Here is a 6,447-nt window from a genome sequence, read left to right as displayed (position 1 = left end):
AGTTCCAAAGCCAGCAGGAATAGGTTTATTGCCTTCCACGATAGCTTTATGGCTTTTCGGAGCAGGATTTGTAAATTGCATCATATCTGTGGAAGGGTGATCTAATGAAGGGTTGGTAAACTTTGTCTCTAAAGGGCCAGATGGTAAATATTATTAACCTCATGGACCATAGAGTCTCTTTTGTAACTAGTCAACTCTGCTGATGTAACGCAAAAGTAGCCACAGACTACAGGTAAACAAATGGGCGTGACTGCATGCAATAAAACTTTAGTTGTCAAAACAGGTCGTGGGCCATACTTGGCCTAAAGGCCGTAGTTTGTGGACCCTGATCTGATGCATCAAAGGGGAACAGATGACCTGGAATCAGGATACCTCACCAGGTAGCAGTCCCTCTGTTATTGAGCAAACCTTTTATCAAGAAGAAATGGGAATTTAAAAAAATAATGCCCTTTCTACTGAGGTAGGAGTAGGCTGTAGTTGTAAGGATGAAACAAGATATAATGTACAGGAAAGCACTTTGAAAATTTCGAAACTCCTTACAAATGTAATGGATGCCGTATACCATTATTATGGTTCACCTAGTGGAATATACCTCCTTCACCCTTTTAATCACATTGGGTTTTCATGAGCTAAATGAGTGTGAGGGAAAGCTCTTTTATTTTCCAAGTCATGTGGTTTGGCTGTATGTTCCTTCTATTTTATAGTTGATGGACAAGCTGTTGAAATGCCTCTTTGGTATCAAATACGGATGAAGGGCTATGCGGATAGACTATGGCAGGCTACAGATCAAATGCCGATACAGAACTATTAAATGTCCTTGAATCATCAGATTCTGCGAGTGTTTTCAGATCTTACCTTTAAAATAGGCCCTAATAAATAATAATGCTTTGGATGTCTACAAGTGTGTTTGAAATTCACAAGCCTTGCATGTCAAAACATAGAGACAGGTTCAGCAAATATGCTTCCCTGGACTAGTGGTACTAATTAAGGAAAGTCATACTTAAACAAACAGCTTGGTGAATAGAGGGGTAATCAGAATCTCAATTCATGAATTCCTAGGTTTTTTTTTTTTCTGACAAAAAACAGTAGGCTAGTCTTTAGATATGTTTTCATGTCTTTCTATCATTTAAGAATTGTTTTCCAGTAACAGAGATGCACCTATGTGAGTTTAAAAAAATTAGTTGTGTGTTCTCTCATAAAAGATGTCTGGGGGAGAGCAATTTGTGCTTTCTGTCTTTATGCTCTGCTTGCCTGTTGAGGTGTTGCTTCATTTTCAAGGTCACATTATGGCTGCTAGCTCTGCAGCCACTGCTTCTGCATCCTGAAAGGAAGAGGCAAAAGTACAAGAACAAAAAGAGTAGTCCTCCCAGCTGAGGAAGTCCTCTTTAAAGAACTTTCCCTGAAGTCTTGCTCAGTGGCTTCTATTTACATCCTTTTATCCACCCCTAATATAAGGGCATCTGGGAATTGGATCCTTAGACTTGAGACATTTGTTGCCCCAGATAAATTCCAGGTTCTAGTAGCAGTGAAGAAAAGGTGTATGGTCATTGAGCAGCAATCGTGGTTACTTATATGAAATCATGCTATCAGTTTTTCTTCCATGTCTAATTTTTATTTATTTTGATGAATGCCTTCTTTCTTTGATTGATTTGTGTGTATAATGTCTTATTTGAATTTTACATGTTTGAATTTCAGCTTATTCAATTCTCAGCAGAGATACATATCTCAGTAAATATTCTAGGACCATAATATTCTTACTAGAAGTGCCATGGCAAATCTGAGAAAGAAATTTCTGTCTCACGAGAACCATTAACCAAAATTTAAACTCCCAGGGCTTCCCTGGTGGCGCAGTGGTTGGGAGTCCGCCTGCCGGTGCAGGGGACACGGGTTCGAGCCCTGGTCCGGGAGGATCCCACATGCCGTGGAGCAACTAGGCCTGTGTGCCACAGCTGCTGAGCCTGAGCTCTGCAGCCTTCGAGCCACGGCTACTGAGGCCCGCGTGCCTGGAGCCCGTGCTCTGCGGCAGGAGGGGCCGCCGCAGTGAGGAGCCCGCACACAGCGACGAGGACACAACGCAGCCATAAATAAATAAATAAATAAATATATAAATTATAAAAAAAATTTAAACTCCCAAATTTTCGAATGGATTTTCTCTCCTCTGGATGGGAGATTTTGTTAAAGCCTTAGTACTAGCATGAGGTCCTAGGACATACAGGCCTGTACCCAACTGTGTTGTTCCCAGTATGTGTGAGGGCTGCCACTGATGGCTTTGAACTATCCCTCAGAGACTGGACAGTGTTGCCTACTCTGCATCTCTGCTTTGCTCTTCCCCATATGTCTGCTGAAAGCTTACTTTGGAGGATGGAGGAGACAAGTAAGCCACTCCTGTCCAGTTTCTCTCTTCCAGATTGGCCTGTACTTTATTCTTGGGGAAATTACCATCCCACAGAAGAGGCTTCCCTTTACTTCATAATATAGTCTCTGCCTGTACCAGCCTGTGATAGATGCTCATGAAACATGGTAGCCGATGCATTCACAGACATTTCCTTTTTTTTTTTTTGGCGCTACGCGGGCCTCTCACTGTTGTGGCCTCTCCCGTTGCGGAGCACAGGCTCCGGACGCGCAGGCTCAGTGGCCATGGCTCAGGGGCCCAGCCGCTCCGTGGCATGTGGGATCTTCCCGGACCGGGGCACGAACCCGTGGCCCCTGCATCGGCAGGCGGACTCTTAACCACTGCGCCACCAGGGAAGCCCACACAGACATTTCTTGAATGCCTGCTGTAGTTGTAGGATAGCAGTGTGGGTAAGAGTGTCTGCATTGAAGTTAAATCAGCCTAGATTCACATTCTACCATTTCCATTTACTGGTTGAGTGACCCTGCATAAGTTACTTAACCTTTCTGGGCCATGACCTTCTCATCTGGGAAATGGGGATACAAATAGGAGCTAGATTCCTATAAAGAATTACTGAGATAATGCTTGTAAGGAGCTTAGCCCAGTTCCTGGTAGGTAATAAATGCCAGCATTGTGCCATGCACCCTGGGTGATGTGCTGGAAATCCCCGTCTCTGAGGAGTTTTTACCATCCTCTGGCTGGTTCACTGGTCTTTACTGTACTGTTAGACAATGTACATTTCACAATCCATTGCTTCTCGCCTGGTATTCTGTTGGAAGTTTAAGTAAAACCCTGGGAGGTGGCTTTGATGCCCGTCTTCAAGGACTCTGCAGCCACGTATACAGCTGGACAGCCTGGCTAACAGAACTTAGATCTCTTGGTCCCCTTCTGACGCTTTCCCCTGAGAGGCAAGCAGTTCTTTCTTTACTCCGTTTTTTGACTTACTCAGACACTGGGCCTGCCTAGCAAGCAGAATTCACTAACTGCTTTCAGGTTGGTATTGATGATAATCTGAAACTCAGTAGGGTTTCACTCATGCAGGCTGATGCTACATGGGGTCGGTCTGGCCCGGCCTCATCCCGGTCCCTGCCTTTGTGCTGAGTCTGCAAAGCAGCCCCTGGTCCCCACACGTCTTCTTGGGACTGGCCCTCAAAGAACAGTGTCGCATGCACAGAGAAGCTGCCGCATGACTGTGGCAGAGATCATCAGCGGTGCTCATGGACGGCCCAGTTGGCGACGTGTCCCAGAGACTGAGAAGCGTTGGCGACCACTTGACCACGGCTGTCTGTTGATCAGTTGACTCTGTGGACGTAGTGGCTTGCAGGAGTGGCTCTTACTTTTTCACGAGACTCTTGGAAACTAAATTTTTGCTCTGTGGCTTCAAATATTTTATTTAGACACTGTTACTGCGCTCAGATGCCTTCAAATCTTCCTTGCCTCTGGACCATGCGATTCTCTGCCTGGAACCATTTTTGTGCTTCACAGAGCTAACCCCTTCTCATCCTTCATTATTCAGTTCAAATATCACCTTCTTGGCGTGGGCTGCCCTGACTACCCCCATTAAAGATGATTTCCCTCTTCCCCCTTCTCACTCTCAGCCACCCAAGCCTCTTGTCTGTTTCACTTACTACAGCTTCTGTCACCTTCCGAATATACCTGTTAACCAGGTTATAAGCAAGAGGCAGATTTGTCTGAATCAGTGTTGCGTCTTCATGGCTGATAGTGCCCAGTGAATAGTAGGCAGGCTGTCAGTCAGTATTTGTTGAAACGGTCAGAGGACGTTTGGGATTTCCCTGTGAATTTGTATATTTCATGGTACTAAGAGGACTGCGTCTGGGTGAGAGAGTAAGAAAAGAAAGAAAACCATACACGTCACCTTTATTACAGGAATAGAATCCTGCCCTTGGGTTTTCTCTGGAAAGCTTCCTCTCTACCTTGTACAAGTCTTTGATACTCTGTGTGTCCCATCCGGAAAGGGTTATACATCATCACCTTCCCCATGAAGACAGAATCATTTGCCTTTTGGTTCTAAAGCTTATGGTGGGTGGTATAAGTTAATTAAGGACGTTGGATTCCAAGCCCAAGTCCCAGCACTCTCATTCCCTGGCTCTTTGTTCTTGGACAAATTACTTCCTCTCTTTGGTCCTCAGTTTACTTACCTGAGGCAGGGGAAATAGCATGACCTAATAAATAAGCTCGTAGTGTTCGTGCGAGGGTTAAATGAGATGCTACGTGTACGGTGCTTTGCACAGGATCTGGAACAGAATAACGATGCTGTTGACTCAGGAAGATCAACAGAAGGGTATTTGGGAACCACACTGATAAAACTCATAACGTCCTTTCTTGGGATCTTCATTTTAAAGGGGGGGAAGATGGTGAAGAACCTGGATTCCCTATTAGATTCGCTCATTTCATGCACTGAATTACCTTCAAAAAGTGGAAAATGAGCGAGCAGTGGGATGACCTGTTTCATATTTGTTGTTAGCATGTCGACTGTTGGATGCGAGGGATCTGTTTCAGATAAGGCCAGTGATAAACCTCAAATGCTGGGATGGCTCAGTGTTGGGAACCCAACCCACATGCAAAAACACCTTTGGAATTTGGAGTTCAAGGTCCTGCACTGTCCTTACGCTGCCTGGCTGGGGAGACGTTTCATCCTTAAGTAATCAGAGCTCATTTGATCTCCTGCCTCACAATAGACCATGTCTTAAGTTGCCTGGAAATTCTAATTTTTAAAAAATTGGGGACTTCCTGGTGGTCCAGCGCTTAGGACTCTGCACTGCCAATGCAGGGGGCCCGAGTTTGATCCCTGGTCAAGGAACTAGATCCTACATGCATGCCACAACTGAAAAAAAAAAAAAAAAAAGGAAGATCCCACAGGCAGCAACAAAGATCCTGCGTGTCACAACTAAAGACCCAGTGCGGCCAAATAAATAAATAAATAAATATTAAGAAAAAAATTGTACCCTTGATGTATTGGTCCTGAAAATTTACATATCTCTGTTTTGAAAGAAAATTCAAGTCTGTATGGATTGAACGGAGGTAGATATAAATATCTTTCATTGTGAACTTTTATTTCTTTCACCTGCTTAAGGTAGAGGGTCTGTTCTGGTTGCTATGTTGTGTTAGTTGGGGCCTGGTTGAACTGTGCTGTTCTTTGTGCATTTACTGTGTGAAAAGGAAAGCCCAAGCACAGAGAGGGATTTGTCTCTCTCTCTCTATCCCACAGCTTTTGGTGGTAAAAGATGAACTATATCAAGTCACAGACTCTCATTGACATGATTTATGGAAGAGCTAGGGTTATCTAAGAAATTAAAAGAGCCGATAGGGGCTTCCCTGATGGTGCAGTGGTTAAGAATCCGCCTGCCAATGCAGGGGACACGGGTTGGAGCCCTGGCCCGGGAAGATCCCGCATGCCGCCGAGCAGTGAAGCCTGTGCGCCACGACTACTGAGCCTGCGCTCTAGAGCCCGCACGCCACAGCTACTGAAGCCCGCGCGCCTAGAGCCCATGCTCCACAACAAGAGAAGCCACCGCAATCAGAAGCCTGCTCACCGCATCGTAAGAGTAGACCCCGCTCACCGCAACTAGAGAAAGCCCGTGCGCAGCAACGAAGACCCAACACAGCCAAAAATAAATAAATAAATAAATTAATTAATTAATTAAAAATAAAAGCCATTAATTTTATTGATTTATAATTTGTCCCTCTCAGCTTAATAAAAGTGAAAGAGCCTGAGTAAAATACAGTTTAGGGCATCAAATTTGGTTCCTAATATCCTTTTTAGAAGCAAAAAAGCTAAAGTTCAACGAGCAGGAGTTAAGTGAAGCAAACGATTCAGGAAAAACCTTTATTAGACTCATAACAGCCCTCGGAGTGGCAAAGACCCAGCTTTTCTTCCATCTATAAAAAACATGCAACACCCTTGTCTCCAAATACCATTTCAGAAACGAAAACAATAATCATGAAAGGGGAAACAGATCCGTGTAATGCGAGACTTGATTCGTGTCGTTTACTCGGGAAGCCTGACAACCTGGATCACCACCCATGCAGCCGTC

General features: G+C 44.6%; 1 protein-coding gene across 2 annotated transcripts in view; it reads left to right on the top strand.

Annotated features, from left to right (window-relative positions):
- FOXP1 (forkhead box P1) overlaps window positions 1-6,447 on the top strand; it is a 606,527-nt gene that overhangs the window by 222,983 nt on the left and 377,097 nt on the right. The window lies entirely within an intron of this gene.

This window comes from Lipotes vexillifer, unplaced genomic scaffold, assembly GCF_000442215.2.
Source record: "Lipotes vexillifer unplaced genomic scaffold, Lipotes_vexillifer_v1.1 scaffold1008, whole genome shotgun sequence".
In the NCBI taxonomy this organism is placed as follows: domain Eukaryota; kingdom Metazoa; phylum Chordata; class Mammalia; order Artiodactyla; family Lipotidae; genus Lipotes; species Lipotes vexillifer.
Note: the sequence above shows the minus strand (reverse complement) of the source record. Positions and strands in the feature narration are given on the sequence as shown.